The following is a 19,267-nucleotide window of genomic DNA, read 5'->3' as shown; positions in this document are numbered from 1 at the left end:
TGGTTTCCAGCTGCATCCATGTCCCTACAAAGGACACGAACTCATCCTTTTTTATGGCTGCATAGTATTCCATGGTGTATATGTGCCACATTTTCTTAATCCAGTCTGTCACTGATGGACATTTGGGTTGATTCCAAGTCTTTGCTATTGTGAATAGTGCCGCAATAAACATACGTGTGCATGTGTCTTTATAGGAGCATGATTTATAATCCTTTGGGTATATCCCCAGTAATGGGATGGCTGGGTCAAATGGTATTTCTAGTTCTAGATCCTTGAGGAATCGCCACACTGTTTTCCACAATGGTTGAACTAGTTTACAGTCCCACCAACAGTGTAAAAGTGTTCTATTTCTCACATCCTCTCCAGCATCTGTTGCTTCCTGACTTTTTAATGATTGCCATTCTAACTGGTGTGAGATGGTATCTCATTGTAGTTTTGATTTGCATTTCTCTGATGGCGAGTGATGATGAGCATTTTTTCATGTGTCTGTTAGCTGTATGAATGTCTTCTTTTGAGAAATGTCTGTTCATATTCTTAAACTAGTCTAAAGTTAGATGTTACAGTATATTTTGTAGGCATAAAAATCTAAACCCCAAAGTGGCAGAATTCAAGAATACCCATCCCTTATTTTCTACAGGAGTTCATCTGAATCCCTTGATAGTAAAGATTTTCTTTCTTTCTAGTACCTGACATAATTCCTAGTACATACCAAGTGATAATTACACTTTCATTGAATTTACTTAAATAGCTATATGAGAGGTCCATGTATTTCTATATTTCATGAATTTCAAATTATATATTTCGGTCCCATTTAAAGTTAGGATCCTTATAAAGAAAATCCTGAAGAGGATCCAGACTATAGTGTCCAATGTGCAAATTTTTAATTGTGAGCTAGAGATTGAGAATAAAGGAAAGTTACTGGAAAATTTTCCAAGAACTAAGCCTTTCTGTTGTGTTGGTATTGATGATATATGTGTCAGTCAGCAATAAGACTACCAAAGGTGAACTAAATAATCCCATAGCATAATGTCTTATAAAATTTAAGCTGCTAAGAAAATCTAAGGATTAAAAAATGTACCTATTCACATAGTTCTGCTGTTGTGTGTTTAAGAGCAAACTGAGAGGTTGCTATGGCATTACTTATGCGTGCATGGCAACAGAGTGAACTTAGTGATTCAGCTTGATAAAAGAGGAAATTAGCTCACCATTTCCCTTTCCCCAAATCAGAGTCAGATATCCAAATATTTCGTTTTGAAATGGTATATCCATCAACACGTTCTAACGGATGAAAGTCAGTAGTGGGGGTGGGGGAAGGTTGTAAGATGAAATTCGTATGTCATGTGCTTACTTTAGAGAATGCAACTTGTGTCTAAACAATCTATACATATTTCTGCATCCTTCTTTCCCCCTGATAGGATGGGGTTTCTCAGTGGCATCTGTTGGGTGAATATACAATGATGAGTAACACTTTGGCAAAAGACAGCAATTTATCAGCCCATATAACTTTGTTCTAATGAAAGTAGATCATCCTAGAATTTGAGAAACATTGTTCAGCTGTGAAACTGTAATTCCCTGTGTGTAACAGCCCTCTAGGCAAGGAGTAGATTTTGCCAGCATAATATGTGAAGTTTAGTCATTATCAACTGCACAAAGCAGAGGTCAGCCGTGGGCGTACATGTGGGAGGCACTATTATGAAATCAACCCACAGCCACTGACCTGCTGGGGTGATCCAATACAAACAGAGCCAAATGTCATGAATAAATGCTGACATTTTATCACATGATTAGTTTAAATATTATTTTACTACTGTGTTTTTTCTTGTATTATTTATCTTTCACACCTTTATTTTGTTTCCGGTTTCCTTTCTTTAAATTGATAAATGAAAAATAGGGAAGTATGGTTTGAGTCAGTACTTTTGATCATGAACATAGGAAGTTAACTGAACCCACCACCACCACCAAAAAATAAAATAAAAAAAAAAAAACCAAAACACTCCAAACCTGTGAATCTTGGAATCTTAGATTTGTTCTAGGTTGACATGGGTTTTGGAATCATAATTTTATTAGTTTATTTTTTAATTTACATAGAGTAAAACTGACCTTCTGCAGGGTATGGTTCTATCAGTTTTGACAAATACATAAAGTTGTGTAGCCAACACCACAATTGTGATACAGAAGAATTCTATATATATCACCCCCCACCATCACCAAATCTCCTCATTCTGCCTTTTTATAGTCAACCCCTCTTTTCACTCTCAGGCTCTGGCGACCACTGACCTGTTGGAATTGTATTAATCTGTTTTTCTCCAGTGTATCCATTCATGCAACAACCATTTGTTGATAATCTATGCTGAGCTCCATTTTAGGTGCTAGGGATGAAATGATGAACAAGACTGACATAGAAGTTTCCATCTAGAAACAAGATAATAAACAGTAGGAAATCAGTAATTCCAAGTTGTGGCAAATGCTGTGTAAAGAACAGAAATATTTCTGTGATAACAGATATCCGAAGGCGAAGTCTTTTTTTTTTTTTTTTTTTTTTTTTTGAGACAGAGTCTTGCTCTGTTGCCCAGGCTGGAGTGCAGTGGCGCAATCTCGGCTCACTGCAAGCTCCACCTCCCGGGTTCACGCCATTCTCTTGCCTCAGCCTCCCAAGTAGCTGGGTCTACAGGCGCCCGCCACCGCGCCCAGCTAATTTTGTGTATTTTTAGTAGAGACGGGGTTTCACCGTGTTAGCCAGGATGGTCTCAATCTCCTGACTTCGTGATCCACCCGCCTCAGCCTCCCAAAGTGGTGGGATTTCAGGCATGAGCCACCGCGCCCGGCCGAAATCTATTTTATTTACCATTAAGAAGGTTGCTCTGAGAAGGCAGCATGTAATTTGAGGACTGGAACAGGTGTGTGAGGTGGGTGAGGGGTGGGGACACATGGGGTAATCATTCCAGGCGGAGGGCATAGTATGTACCAAAGACAGTTGGGAGTCTAGTGAGTGAAGGGAGCAATGGCATGAGGTGCTGTGGATAGATAGGCAGAGCCTCACTAAGGTGTGTGTACTTCATTGCATTGCAGTGAGAAGCCATTGAATTAGGATGGGGCTTTAATGGGGATGGTTTGGTTGATGTTTTGAGCTCTGTGTAGAAAATCTGTGGTAGACGAGTAAGAATGGATACAGAGGACCACTTGATTTGCAGCCACCATCCAGTTGACTGTTAATGGAAGATTGGGCTTGGCAGCAGCTGTGGAGATGGAGAAGGGATGGATTTGAAATATATTTTAGAAGTATAAGCAACAGGACTAAGTGTTTAATTAGATATGGGTAAGGGGCTGGTGAAGGAAAAGGGGGAATCAAATGTGACTCTCAAGATCGTGCTTGAACAACTGGGTGGGCGATGCTATTTACTAACATGAGTGAACTATTGAGAGAGAAACAAGTTTGTATTGGAAAATTTAAAAGCTGGGGTTTTGGACAGGCTGAAATAGAGAAACCCATCAGACGTCCTTTTGGAGATGTGACGCCCCTAGATGGAGATATGCATGTAGAATTCAGAGAACTCGGAGCTGGAGAGAGAAATTTGTGTCATCATTTAACTCTTATTCATTATATCATAAATATATAATTTAAATATATTTATTGTTAATATATTTTGACATATTAACATTAATATAAAATCTGTATTGTTAACAGTTTATTCACTGATATTTATTGAGGGCCCACTGTGAGGGAGACTTACTGAGGGAATGGAGGTATGATGGTGCGGGCAAGCCTATATGATCTGAGGCAGGCTGGCAGTAGTCACACAGATATGTGTAAAATTTAAGGGACCTCAGTACCACAAAGGAGAGGGTTCCATGAAAGGGCACGAGAGGAAGATTTGACTAAATCTGGGTGGAGGTGAGGGTCAGGAAAGGCTTCCCTGCACATTAAAGAATGAGGAAGTGGGAGAGGATATCAGATTAAGGAAAGAACATGGATAAAAGTTGGTGTGGTAGAAGACCAGAGATTTTGGTTCTCAGATGCATTGTGATTCCAATTTAGAAGTCCAGAAGGGCATCCCAGGAGCATCTCAAGCACTTCAGGCAATTCACATTCCTTCAGCAAATATTCGTTGAACACCTGGTGTGTGCCTGAGATTCTTTCAGGTGTTGGGAATTCAGTAATTAATGTACAAAGGTTCTTTCTCTCGTGAAGCTTGTTTCTGGTGGGGCTGATTCAGGAGGGTCACAAATTCCAGGCACATCTTCAGAAGGATTGACTAAGAGATGTTGGCCTGGAACAGAGCCATGAAGAGTGCCAGCATTTAGAGCTCTAAAGGAGCAGAAGCAGCAGCAAAGACCCTAGAGCAAGTGGCTAGTGAAGGAAAAAGAGAGAAAAGGGGTGCTTGTAGCAAAAGCTAAGGGAGAAAACTGATTCCAGATGGCAAAGCTAATGAATGGCCAGCTAGGTTTAGTGGTGCTGAGGGGTCAGGTAGAATAAAAACAGAACAGTCCCCCTTCAGCTTTACAACATGGCAGCATTGAGAACTTTTACCAAACCAGTTTTATCTGAATAGTGGAAGTAGAAAACAGATTGAATTGCTTTAAGGAGTGTCTGGGAAGTGAAAACTGACAAAGTGAGAAGATATTGGCAATTGAGAAGTGAAAAATTGCTGGTGACTTTGGAGAAATTTGCCTTCAGTTTGGGACTTCATTATTGTCCTGCAGCAAAGAGTCTTCTGTTAGTGGTAAAAGTATTTAACTTATTTTTGCCCAACTTGTCTATCTAAAAGGAAGAAAGTAGTAATACATTAAAAGATTGAGATTGCTGAGGATGAAATGGGGTAGTATATGCATGCAGTGGATGCTCACTAAAAATAAGGGCTTGCATTTATAGTGTTTTAAGTTTGCCAGTCTCACTCTACCTGACATAAAATTTTCAGTAATTATCTTATTAAATGCCAAGTAAAATTTGAATTATTGTTAACTGATACTCAAGGGAGGAAATAGAGTAAGTTAAGCAAATTGCCCTAATAACGCTGCTCATAAGCCATGGCCCTCGGATAATTTGAATCCATATTTGCTGTGGTTTGGACATGGTTTGTTTGTCCCCATCAAATCTCATGTTGACATTTGATGGTTAGCATGGTGATATTGTAGGTGGGGCCTAGTAGGAGATGTCTGGGTTATAGGTATGGATTCCCTCATAAATAGCTTGGTGCCATTCTCATGAGACTAGATTGTTTCTCAGGGGAATTGATTAGTTCCTGCAAGAGTGGGTTGCTAGAAAGCCAGGACACCTCTTTGCACGTGTCTGCTTCCTCTTTGACCTTCTCAAACATATTTTAATGGAGCACAAAAGCCCTTGAGGAAATCCAAGCAGATGCCAGTGCCATCTATCTTGTAAAGCCAGCAGAACTTTGAGCCAAAATAAACCTCTGTTGTTTATTAACTACCCAGCCTTAGCTATTCCTTTATAGCAATGCAAAATGGACTAAGACAACATCTGTTGACTTGGTTCTGTGCTGTGTTTGCTCCACTTGGTGTTGTAATTTTATTCCTCTATAAGAATTGTATCTGTTTAAGTGGAGGCTGAGTGTTCATCTACTTTGTATCCCCATACTACCATTGCATTTAGCCCAGTGCCTGGCACAAAGTTTTCAGTTGTGATACGAAATTTCTCAGCCCTTGGCCCAACCTTCTTGGGCTGCTCTCGTTTTTGAAGCTCCAGTTTATATTCAGGAGAAATGCTTTGGACTTCAGACCCCCAAACTAATTCATGTACACATATCATCAGTGGAGAAAGTGGGACAGAGTAAGGGGTGGAGATACCTCTTGAACATTACAGTAGAAATGGTATGATATTAGCAGAAAATTAATATGTGCACATCTTGTGCTGAGAAATAAGTACTCTAACATTATAAGGAAGCAAATAAAACTGATCATTGCTAGGTGACGTATTATATATATAGTATATAATGTAAAAATGCATATATAGTGTATGTTGTATATAATTGAATATTGTATGTTATATACAATGTACATCTATATATCTGTAGATATCTATGCTTGTGTATTTTTTTCCTCCAAAATGAAATAATTTTGCCATCAGAGAGTACCAAGTAGAAATATTCCCAGGAGGGTATAAGATTGGGATGCAGTCTCAGAACCCATTAAAGAGCCTGGGGACAGGTGGACTGTAGGAGTCCTGTGGAGAGCTTAAAAGCTGTCTCTTACCTCTTGAAAGAAAGGACTGTGAGGGGTGAAGTAAACTGACTCGGTGTACATCTCCCTGGGATATTACTTACTGACTTTTAGGTATTACCTAGGACATGTATGTACGAAATGTTCCAGAATCATGCTTGGCTACATTATTTCCCTGTACTGGCAAAAGTGACCTGCAGAAGTTGTGCATCCTGGGTCCTTGCTAGAACCCAGATGAATGTTGCTTGGGAATTGGAGAGGGAAAAAGGAAACAGAGCACTCCCAAATTCTTTCCCAAATCTCTTGGATTGAAACATCTTAAATTGCCATTTTTATATGTCCAAGATGGTCAAATAGTAACCATTTCACACAGCTCAACCAAAAAGTATGATCCAGCTACTACACAGATGTGGACATTGGAAGGCCTTCTTGTTGGTTGAAAGCCTGGCCAATTGGTAGACATCTGGGGCTGTATATTAAGGCGCCTTGATTTTGTGAGCCAGAGCAAAGGCATTCTTGTTCCTGTCTCTATTTGAATAGTATCTTTGGTGAGAGAGTGCCAGCATCATCTATTTATTACCCTTCATGCTCAGTGACTATGTGAAAAGAAAGGAAAAGACCTTTAAAGCTGGGGTGATTGTCTAGACAGTCCTAAAATAGCTGCTCCAGGTGCAAAGGAAGCCATAAAATGCAGACAAAGCATGAGGCTCCTTTGGCAAAAATACAGTGTGTTTGAACTCTCATAGGCTCCCTGTAAATTATGAAGTAGAAAATGCCCAGGAGACTAGATTCCAATAATTATGATCATTAGTTATTTTAAATTACCACCACTTACTTTACACAGAGGCATTCTCTGTGTGCTAAATTATATTAAAATATTTTTTAAATAATTATTTGAATAATTCAAAGCTGAAATATTCCAGACTGAACTGTTTAGCAGGCTGAAACACCTGTGCAAGCTTTAATTCAAAATATGCAGAGAACTGACTTCATTTTTCACTCCACTGTGGAGGTCTTATAATACAAAACAAGAACAAAACCTTCAGCAGGAGCCCATGCCCCCTGGGTCTGTGCCCTCTTGCCCTCTACTTTGTCCTGTGTCTACCCACTGTGCTCTCAAGGTCCATCATGGCCCTACCCTGCTCCACTCCAGCCGTGTCCTCTAGGGGATCGCTGCCACCTTTTACCTAGGCCTCCCCACCATGACCTCTGCCAGAGCCAGCTGCTTGTGGGCCCATGTGGAAATGAGACCTCCAGATCCCATCCTGGGAGTCACAAAAGCCTTTGAAAGGGACATCCATAGCAAAAAGATGAATCTGGGAGTTGGTGCCTACTGGGATGATAAGAGACCCAGTTAGATTACCGTAAAAAATTTAGACAATAGCAAAGACTTGGAACCAACCCAGATGCCCATCAATAATAGACTGGATAAAGAAAATGTGGGCCGGGCGCGGTGGCTCAAGCCTGTAATCCCAGCACTTTGGGAGGCCGAGACGGGCGTATCACGAGGTCAGGAGATCGAGACCATCCTGGCTAACACGGTGAAACCCCGTCTCTACTAAAAAAACACAAAAATCTAGCCGGGCGAGGTGGCGGGCACCTGTAGTCCCAGCTACTCCGGAGGCTGAGGCAGGAGAATGGCGGGAACCCGGGAGGCGGAGCTTGCAGTGAGCTGAGATCCGGCCACTGCACTCCAGCCTGGGCGACAGAGCGAGACTCCGTCTCAAAAAAAAAAAAAAAGAAAATGTGGCACATGTACACCATGGAATACTATGCAGCCATAAAAAAGGGTGAATTCATGTCCTTTGCAGGGACATGGATGAAGCTGGAAACCATCATTCTCAGCAAACCATCACAAGAACAGAAAACCAAACATCGCATGTTTTCACTTATAAGTGGGAGTTGAAAAATGAGAACACGTGGACATAGTAAGGGGAACATGTAGGTGATGGGTTGATGGGTACAGCAAACCACCATGGCATGTGTATACCTATGTAATAAAACTGCACATTCTGCACATGTACCCCAGAACTTAAAATATAATTTTTTAAAAAATTTAGACAAGGAATACTTGCCCATTGGGGGACAAGCTGAATTTTGCAAGGCATCTACAGAACTAGCCTTGGGTGAGAAGAGCAAAGTGTTGAAAAGTGGCTAGTCTGTCACTGTGAGAATCATTTCTGGAACTAGGGCCTTAAGGGTTGGAGCCAGTTTTATGCAAAGATTTTTAAAATTTTTGAAGACAGAGATGTCTTTCTGCCCAAACCACCCTGGGGAAATCACACACCAATCTTCAGGGCAGCTGGCATGCAACTACAAGATTATTAATACTATGACCCCAAGACTTGCAGTTTTGACTTCACGGGAGCTATGGAGGACATTTCAAAAATACCAGAGCAAAGTGCTCTTCTCCTGCATGCTTGGGAACCTCATGCAAAGCAGTGGAAGGAAATAATAATAGTGGTAAAGGAAAAGAATCTCTGCATTCTTTGATATGGTCTACCAAGGCTTTGCCAGTGGTGATGGTAACAAGGATACCTGGGCTCTGTGCAACTTCATTGAACGGAGCATTAATGTTTGTCTCTGTCAATCATATGCCAAGAACATGGGCTTTATATGGTCAGCATATGGGAGCCTTCACTGTGATCTGCAGACAGTGAATGAAACCAAAAGAGTGGAGTCAGTTGAAGATCCTGATCTGTCCCATGTATTCCAACCCTTCTCTCAATGGGGCCTGTATTGCCTCTACCATTCTGAACAGCCTGGGTTTGTGAAAACAATAGTTGCAAGAAGTGAAAATCATGGCCAACTGCATTATTAGCATGCAGACTCAGCTGATCTCCAACTGCAGTAAGGAGAGTTCCTTGCACATCTGACAACACATGACTGACTAAATTGGCATGCTTTGTTTCACAAGGCTAAAGCCTGAACAGGTGGAGAAGTGAACCGAGGAGTTTTCCATCTATATGACAAAGGATGGCTGCATCCCTGTGGCAGGGAGCACCTCCAGTAACATGGATAATCTTGCCTATGCCATTCACCAGGTCACCAAGTAATGGCCCTGGTGTGAGAAAACAGATACAACTTTTCTGTCTTCAGCTGCTGCTACCATGAGCTTCACATGGAGGATAAATAAGGGAGGGTAGATGGTGGTGAGTAGATCTTTTTTCTTCAATCACAGTGCATAATACGGGGTGATTGAATGCATTTCTTAGAAAAGAACATGTAGCGACACTGGGCAGAGGCGTCTGTGGCTGATATCTGGAACTTTGTGACTCTAAACCAAACTCTCCCCTATCTTTTTATCTCCAACTTTTCCGAAAGGGTTTACATGTGTGAGAAACTCATAACACCAACAAACCTGTCAATTATACCACTGCAATATTTCAGAAGCTTTAACTGAAGCATCTTATGGTGTCAGGGGTTCTTCATGAGAAATAGCACACATTAGAGGCTTTGAGAGAAGACCTAGTTCTGTCATTAACAGTCAGCCTCAAGTTTGTCCTCCCATGATGGAGCAACGTTATCAACAGACCATATTGCAGAAATTGTGCTTTATGAAAACTAATGAGTCTGCTGCCACTGCAGCAAGGACAATAAAAGGTGCTTTTTCCTGTCTTATTTAAGAAAAAGAAAAGGCTATCTCTTCTACTTTTTCATGCTGTTCTTTTCCTTATGCACAAAGATTTTTAACTAACCTAGATTTTCCTCCCATTCTACTGTTAGATTGACCATCTACCCTGTATTAGTCCATTTTTGTGCTGCTAATAAAGACGTACTGGAGACTGGGTAATTTATAAAGAAAAGAGGTTTAATTGACTCACAGTTCAGCATGGTGGTGGAGGCCTCAGAAAACTTACAATCGTGATGGAAGGGGAAGTAAACAAGTCCTTCTTCACATGGCAGCAGCAAGGAGAATTGCTGAGCAAAAGGGGCAAAAGCCCATTATAAAACCATCAAATCTCGTGAGAACTCACTGTCACGAGAACAGCATGAGGGTAACCATCCCTGTGACTCAATTACCTCCCACTGGGTCCCTTCCATGACATGTGGGGATTATGGGAACTACAATTCAAGCTGAGATTTGGGTGGGAGCACAGCCAAAGTATATCAAGCCCCATCCTACGTGGATTTATTTAAGAATAAAGAACATAATTTTCTACTGATGCCATAGCCTTACTTTTCTCAGTGGAGAAGGTAACTGTACTTTATATGAGCATCCTCTTCAATGAATGTGTAATTGTCTCCTGCTGGATGTTGCCTCTGCCCAGTTGGACATCCTCTTTTCATTGAATATGGAAAGCAGATTAGTGGTTGCTAGATTTAAGAAGATGATGAGTTGAGAGGAAGGTGCAAATAGCTGTAAAGGGATACCATGAGGAATCCTTGTGGCAATGAAACTGTTCTGTGTTCTGACTATTGTGGTTGTCACACAAAGATACCTATGTGATAAAATTGCATATAACTAAATACACACACATACACACATTCACACATAAATGAGAACATGTAAAACTTGTGAATTCTAAATAAGATAGTTGAATCAATGTCAGTTTCCTGGCTGTGACATTATACTATAGTCATGAAAGATGTTACAACTGGGGGAAGCTGGGAGAAGAGTATAGGAGATGGCTCTATATTATTTCTTACAGATGAATGTGAATCTACAATTATCTCAAAATAAAAAAGTTTAGTCTAAAATGCATTTCTCAACATGAACTTGAGTCAAACCATCTTGAAAGAGAGGCACTTTGATGTATCCACTTCACAAAGCATAGGGATGAAGATCTCTGGTATTACCAGCAAGCCAAACCACATGACTTTCTGCTGTCTGTACCCTGTGGTCCTACACTGTGAATAAGGGAATGTATGTGCCCTCTAGAACATATTTGTTTGCTTTGTGTTTGTTTGCATCAAGAAAAAAAGTTGCAAATGAGTGAGAATATATGTGTACATCTCTAAGATTCATCAGCACCCAAAATACCAGAGCGAGTCAGACATCATAGAGAAGCCCTGAGCAGAATGTACAAAAAGAGATTGAATAATTTGATTATTCAGAGAAAGCATATTTCTGGGGGATGGATCTAAAAGGAGCTTGTTCATGAAGATGGTGGGAAAAATATAGCGGCAAGAGGGTCACTAGGTGGAAGTAATATGTCTAGTTTTTGTGAGAACCACACTTGATCTAAACCTTTAAAATCTAATCAAAGAATGAAAATGAATAGATTAGTGTGAGAAGGTAAACATATCATTTGAAAATAGTCTTGGACTTAGGTACTTTGCTCTCATTGATTTAGCAATATGCTCCATTTTGTTTTTTTTTTTTTTTTTTTTTTTTTTTTTTTCCATATTCTCTCTTTTTTTTTTTTTTTTTTTTTTTTTTTTATTATACTTTAAGTTCTAGGGTACATGTGCATAACGTGCAGGTTTGTTACATATGTAAACTTATGCCATGTTGGTGTGCTGCACCCATCAACTCGTCAGCACCCATCAATTCATCATTTATATCATGTATAACTCCCCAATGCAATCCCTCCCTCCTCCCCCCTCCCCCCTCCCCATGATAGACCCCAGTGTGTGATGTTCCCCTTCCCGAGTCCAAGTGATCTCATTGTTCAGTTCCCACCTATGAGTGAGAACATGCGGTGTTTGGTTTTCTCTTCTTGTGATAGTTTGCTAAGAATGATGGTTTCCAGCTGCATCCATGTCCCTACAAAGGACGCAAACTCATCCTTTTTTATGGCTGCATAGTATTCCATGGTGTATATGTGCCACATTTTCTTAATCCAGTCTGTCACAGATGGACATTTGGGTTGATTCCAAGTCTTTGCTATTGTGAATAGTGCCGCAATAAACATACGTGTACATGTGTCTTTGTAGTAGAATAATTTATAATCCTTTGGGTATATACCCAGTAGTGGGATGGCTGGGTCATATGGTACATCTAGTTCTAGATCCTTGAGGAATTGCCATACTGTTTTCCATAATGGTTGAACTAGTTTACAATCCCACCAACAGTGTAAAAGTGTTCCTATTTCTCCACATCCTCTCCAACACCTGTTGTTTCCTGACTTCTTAATGATTGCCATTCTAACTGGTGTGAGATGGTATCTCATTGTGGTTTTGATTTGCATTTCTCTGATGGCGAGTGATGATGAGCATTTTTTCATGTGTCTGTTGGCTGTATGAATATCTTCTTTTGAGAAATGTCTGTTCATATCCTTTGCCCACTTTTTGATGGGGTTGTTTGTTTTTTTCTCGTATATTTGTTTGAGTTCTTTGTAGATTCTGGATATTAGCCCTTTGTCAGATGAGTAGGTTGCAAAAATTTTCTCCCATTCTGTAGGTTGCCTGTTCACTCTGATGGTAGTTTCTTTTGCTGTGCAAAAGCTCTTTAGTTTAATTAGATCCCATTTGTCAATTTTGGCTTTTGCTGCCGTTGCTTTTGGTGTTTTAGACATGAAGTCCTTGCCCATGCCTATGTCCTGAATGGTACTACCTAGATTTTCTTCTAGGGTTTTTATGGTATTAGGTCTAACATTTAAGTCTCTAATCCATCTTGAATTAATCATTTTGTTAGTTGTTTATACATAGTTTCACAGTTTTAAAGTAAACATAGCCAGTTATGGCTATGATTTCTCTGTAATCAGTTATATTTGCCCAGGAAAGTCTAATCAACAAACAGTTATCAGTTATCTTACCCATGACAACATTGTGAGATGCCAAGAATAGACCACAAGAGCCTCTTTGTGATGGTCTCAGACCTCCAAAACCAATAAAGAAGAATAACACACAGTAAATCAGCAACAGATCTATAGCATTTGAATTCACATAGAGAATTTGGTTAGTGGGCCTGACTAAATGCCTTCACTTTGCAACTCACAGAGCCTTGTGTTTATTCTGCCTGTATCTTAAGCATAGTTTTACTCATTTAGTGGGAGCAGTTGGCTCATGTGTTTTACCTATTTCATTTACTAACTGTAAGGCAGTCAAGAAGAAACTTCCCTTTTGCGCCCTAAAGGGTCACTGAAAATACACTAGCATGAGGCAGATTGATTAATAGAAGAAAAGGCATACACATTTATTTAACTTGTATACACAGGGAGCTTTGGAATGAATACCTAACATACAGGGAAAAATGGACAATTGTCCATTTTTATGCTTAGGTTCAACAACATGTAGACAGCCATGTAGAAATGTGATTGGACAGAAAGGGTCTGATTTAAATGCTAATGGACTGAGTGGGGGAAATCCAGCAAGGCCTGTCTGTCTAGATTCTTCTTGGCCTCTCTGAGAAGCACTTCTTCATTCTTGGTGTGAGGGAAGACCCTGTTTAGAACAGGAGTCTTAGGATCTACAGTCAAACAAGGTAGGTCAGATCATTTCTTCATGGCCAGTTTTTACATAGAACATTTTAGGTTTTATGACTGACTTTTGGGAAAAGGGGTTCTGATTTTTATGACCTATCTTGGGGGAAAGGCATTCTAGTTTCTATGACTAACATCAGGGCAAAATTGGACTGAGAGACAGGAGGAAAGGAGAAGGTCAGAGAGAAACTTTTGCTTCTGAAGATGCTCAGCAGCAGTCTTCATTTTGAGATACTGTTTTCTGAGTCCCAACAAAATTATTCTAACATGCTGAACATGTGCCAGGCACTATTCTAACAGCCATGAGAATAGAGAGAAAAGGGAGAGAGGCATCCTGCAACTTTCTAGTTGGGTGCCAAGATGATGGCACCATTCACCGAGTGACTCCAAGTGATTTGCCAAATCTATTCTCTTCATTTTGACTCTGCCACCTTCTTACTGGGGGTCTATGAGCAAGTTTCTCCACCCTTCTATTAAATATCTGTGAAACGGGAGCAATGGTGGTGTAGTGATGATTAGATGAGTAAGCACATCTAGAACATAGAGCTCTATGCCTGGCACAAAGGAAGCCCTCAGTTAATATTTGTGGGATGTGTAAAAGATTGTGTTTATGTGGTTTTCAAGACCATGTTCTTTAGAGATGCCAAGGAGATAGTTGCTATGCTTTCTGGAGTTCTAAGACCCACGTGCATCTCATTAACCCTTGAGAAATCTAATGGGCTTTCAGAATTTTTTAAATTATATATTAATAAATTATAATTTTATTTATTTGGTAAAAAAGTGATGTTTTGAATTTTGAATACAATGTGGAATGATTAAATCGGGCTGATTAACATATCCATCCCAAATATTTAATCTTTTTTGTGATTAGAACATTTGAAAGTTACTCTCTGTAATTATGAAATGTATAGTACTCAGTTATTAGCTATATTCGACATGCTGTGCAGCAGATCTCAAACAAAATCAAATGTTTTCCTCCTTTCTGAGGCTTTGCATCCTTTGACCCCATTGCTGACATCCCCCAGCCTCACCAGCTTGGTGTAGCACCTTGAGATGTGCTTATAACAGTAGCTGGCATGTAGTCAGTGCTAAAAAATTGTTAGCTTTTGCTGTTGTGCATGTGGTTGTTGTTGTTATTGTAAAATGGTGGCTGGAATCTGCTTGTTAATATGCAGTCATGTTTCAAATAAGGATGTTCCTGTCAATAATGGACCACATAGACAACAGTGGTCTCGTAAGATTATAATACCGTATTGTTACTGTACCTTTCTATGTTTAGATGTGTTTAGATACATGAATACTAGTGTGTTACACTTACCTACAGTATTTAGTGTAGTAACATGCTGTACAGGTCTGTATTACAGGAGCAATAGTCTGTACCATCTAGCCTAGGTGTGTAGTAGGTTTGTGTAAGTACATGCTGTGATGTTCACTTCGTGGTCCACTAGGTCACTGGTAAGCCTTTCTGTACCTTTTTGTATATAGCTTTTTGGATATCTGCCACACTGAATGATAATGCTTAGGTGTTTGCATAAATACACTCTGTGATGTTCACAATGAAATCACCTAATGACACTTTTCTCAGGATATATCCTCATCATTAAGTGACACGTGATTGTACTTTAACAGAGATACAATTCTTGAACAACTTGTTAGAAGGAGATGGGAGAAATAACAGAAATAAGGGTAGCGTCTTGAATTTTTCAATTATTAAACTAATCAATTCATTTAAACAGCGGTCATTAATTACTTAAAGTCAGGCAGGTGAGGGAAAGAATGGCTTGACATTTTCTAATTTATCACTCTTACATGTTGCCCCTGGCTAAACAAACTGTGGCTGCTGCTGCAGCTAAGTATGTCAAACTGTTGAATACCCAAGCCAGGCTTTTGAATTATTGAAAAATGCCTACTCCCATGTTGATCCATAAAATCTTTACCATCTTACAGAGAGCTGATGAATCACCTCTCTAGCACCAGGTTCAGGAACTTCCTATAATCTCATAATGCTGGTGCCAACATTGCCCAGGTTCAGTAGCCTTCATGAAATTTATTATTAAAATTTGAGATTTGTTCTTGTGTAGGTGTAATGGGATTAGTCGAATTGCAGAGATGATAGGGCTGCTATTTAGAGAAAAAGCTCCTTTCTAACACTTGCCTCTTCTAATGAGTCACCATAATACCTCTGTAATTATTACATTGATTGTCTTTTGCAGAATTAGATTTTTTTGTAACTCTGGAAGGTTTTGATTATAACATTCAGTTATTTTGTCTGAAGAGTGATCTAGCTACATGAGTTAATAGTCTTTGGATTGAATGTATTGAAAATTAAGTTGAAATTAGAATTTTTGTACAGCAAGGTTTCAGGTGCCCTTTAGCAACTTTGAGACACAAAGATATCTCTACACTTAGAAATAAGTTCTACTGAAAAGTTTTTGGTGGTGAAAAAATAAAATACCTCAAACAAGCTGCAGAAACAAAGATTTTCCCAGAAATTCTCAACAACTATGAGGATAGACTAGCAGTTCTGCAAGGGAAGACACTTGTACTCATTAATCCTTGACAGAATTAGTAGGAATCCTTTGGATTTTAGCCAGTGTGGCAGAGTACCCTGAGACGTGGCAGAAGAGAGTGGTAGTGGTCAGGCACTGAATTCAGTTAACTGTTACTGGTTTCTAAGAACTCATCATGCATTCACATAGAATCTTTGTCAACTTCACAAAAATTCTAGTAGAGTGAGATGTTTATCCCCATTTTAAAACTGAGCCATGTAGGTAACTTGCTCCCAAATTACTCAATAAATGCTGCATCTGAATTAGAATCTATCTGAGGCTGGCTTCCCCATCTGGACTTCAACATGACTCCATTAGTGCTCCCCACCCTCTCCAGCCCTACACTGGTCCACTAGTCACTGGTATACTTTCCTATACCATAACTGTATCTCCCACACAGAATAATAATGCTCAGATGTTTGGAGATGAATGTGCAAAGTTCAGAAATGACTTTAGACAACATTTTATCTTCCTTCACAATGAAATGAGAAAAATTAACACCAATCTAATACCAAAACAAAATAATTTACCAAAAAAGTGATTTTCTTGTGACATGAAGGATTCAATATGAACTATCACTGAATATTGTTTGAAAGGGTTCCATATAAATGCATGTCAGAGAAGCAGGCCAGATGCTCACTAAATCAACAATGTCTGTGTTAATGCTTTGGCCTTTAAAGTACCTGTAACGTACCTTTAAAACCCTGTAAAGTATCTTATAACGGAGTAGAATAATCAAAGACTTGGGATAACTTCTGTAGTCACCAAGCCTGTTGTGAATGAATAACCAGGCCTTTTGTTTTGATAAACCCAATCTACATTCCTCTGTAGCACATGATTACACTCAAAAGCAGGTTATGTTTGCCCCCAAATTCCCAGGTACCATTGTGAAGCCAGACTCAGACCTGGCTTTTTCATATCCTTTCACCTGAGCCCCTACATCCCTGGCACCAATAGAGGGCATGGTAATAGTCACTAAATGAACCCACAATATCTGTGTTTAAGAGGAGTGATGTTTTTTGGCTTATTGCTAGTATTCAAATGCCTCTTTACTCACCTATCTTTGACAACATCCCTCTGGATTATGGTACTCACTTAGTATGCCCTTCCCATAGGTGTTCAACATTCCAAAATTATTTGATAGTTTGCAAAACATCCAGCAACATCAAATATTTTCCAGTCTTTAAAGGGCTGAATTTAGTTTGGCCTTAGAACAAAACAATCTGATTAAAGTAATGCATACTAAAAAGTGAATGACTAATATGTTTTGTTTTGTATTATTTGAAATTTTAGAGAAACTTTTTTCCCCCTTACAAGTCCTTAAAATGAAATGTGTGAGCAAGATTTTCTTTTCTTTCTTAGCAGGAATGAATGTCATATGTCCTTTTCTTACCTCAGCTCCTCTTTACTACCCCATTCAGAAACTTGACACTTTTCTCCTGAAGTGTTGATGACATGTAATGTAAAGAATATCTTGGGCACTTAGGAAAATTAAACACATAGGAAACGTTTTTTTCCTTCCTAGCATGAAGTTTTCTATTTTTCTTTCCTTTGGGTGGGGCAAAACATTAGTAACTTATACAGTGCTACTCCCTAATGTAAAATTATAAAGTAATTTGTATTTAGGGATGTAGGTTTTTTTTTTTTTTTTAGATTTAATGTGTACTTATCATGTAATCAGTGGATGATTGGGTCAAGTCTATGACATGATTTAACTAAGCGATCTACCATGGCATTATTTAATGAAATAATTTTAAAAATGCGTTTATTTTACTGTAAGCCATTGAAGAAAAATTTTACTCAAAGTTTAACAAGTTAGTTCATGATGAGGCATTTGCAGCTGTAAACAATCATATTACTGCACCATCATTTAGTTTTGTGGAAAATGAAAACGTTTACTTAAGACTGTTAAAAGATTGGTTTTTAAGAGTGCTTCCTAAGCAATACAGGCTACCACTTACTTTTCACATTGAGGGAAAAAGAGTTACTCAGATTCACTCAAGCTTTAGCTGTATTGATTTCTGTGATGGGTTTTTCTTAGCATGTCAAGTAATTCCTGTTTTATAGTGAAGGTATTACTTTGAGTCAATATCAAAGTACATGTTCCCCTCAACCTTCTATTGTGTTTCCTGCCTTGTGAGGTGCCAACAATAGCAAGAAGGGGTAATTTAAATTCCACTTTCCATAGAAAAAAAAATAATCCCAGCTGGGTGCAGTGGTTCACGCCTGTAATCCCAGCACTTTGGGAGGCTGAGGCGGGCAGATCACCTGAGATCAGGAGTTCAAGACCAGCCTGATCAACATGGAGAAACCCTGTCTCTACAAAATTAGCTGGGCGTGGTGGTACATGCCTGTAATCCCAGCTACTCGTGAGGCTGAGGCAGGAGAATCGGTTGAACTCAGGAGGTGGAGGGTGAGCCGAGATCATGCCATTGCACTCCAGCCTGGGCAACAAAAGCGAAACTCCATCTCAAAAAAAAAAAAAAAAAAAAAAAGAAAGAAAGAAAAAGAAAAATCCCTTTGGTAAACCATTATATACTCTCTAAACAGGGATTCTCTTCACACCATTTTGAATTGTGTGCTTCTTGCCTTGTTGCACAGATTAAACTGGGAAACAATTTTGTCTGTAGCAGGGTTTCTAAACCTCAGCTCTATTGACATTTGGGGGCAGATCATTCTTTTTTGTGAGGGGCTGTCCTGTGCATTGCAGGATGTTGAGCAGGATGCCTGGTTTCTAGCTACTAGATATCAGTAGCACCTTCCCCTCAGTTGAGACAATGAAAAATGTCTCCAGACATCCCTAAATGCCCTATTGGGTGTGAAGTCATCCTCAGTTAAGAGCTACTAATCTAACAAATTAGCATATTTCTAGCAAAACAGTGTAACTGTTTTTAAAAATAAGTTTGGTCTAGGATGTTTTTCTCTTTCAAATGAGGTATATTTTAGATTATTATCACTTCAATAATAAATAATAATTACAGAAGCCAAAATACAGATTTCAGATGTTACCTGTGTAGGACTGTGAATAACAGTGACAACATTTTCTGAAAGAATAATTTTTATGTAGAGACTAACAAAGCTGTTTTTTCTCATTTGTGCATTTAATTATGATACAATGATATGATTATATTTAGCAATAAATGAAAAATCTTCATTAGAAAATTATACAAAGAA

At 39.2% G+C, this 19,267-nt stretch overlaps 1 protein-coding gene and 1 pseudogene across 1 annotated transcript in view; both read left to right on the top strand.

The window, feature by feature from the left end:
* ARHGAP6 (Rho GTPase activating protein 6) overlaps nucleotides 1-19,267 on the top strand; it is a 304,050-nt gene that overhangs the window by 91,190 nt on the left and 193,593 nt on the right. The window lies entirely within an intron of this gene.
* LOC104661903 lies at nucleotides 7,233-9,233 on the top strand (annotated as a pseudogene).

The sequence above is a fragment of the Rhinopithecus roxellana genome, chromosome 7 (genome assembly GCF_007565055.1).
Source record: "Rhinopithecus roxellana isolate Shanxi Qingling chromosome 7, ASM756505v1, whole genome shotgun sequence".
Taxonomy (NCBI): Eukaryota; Metazoa; Chordata; class Mammalia; order Primates; family Cercopithecidae; genus Rhinopithecus; species Rhinopithecus roxellana.
This window is presented reverse-complemented; position numbering and strand designations above follow the sequence as displayed.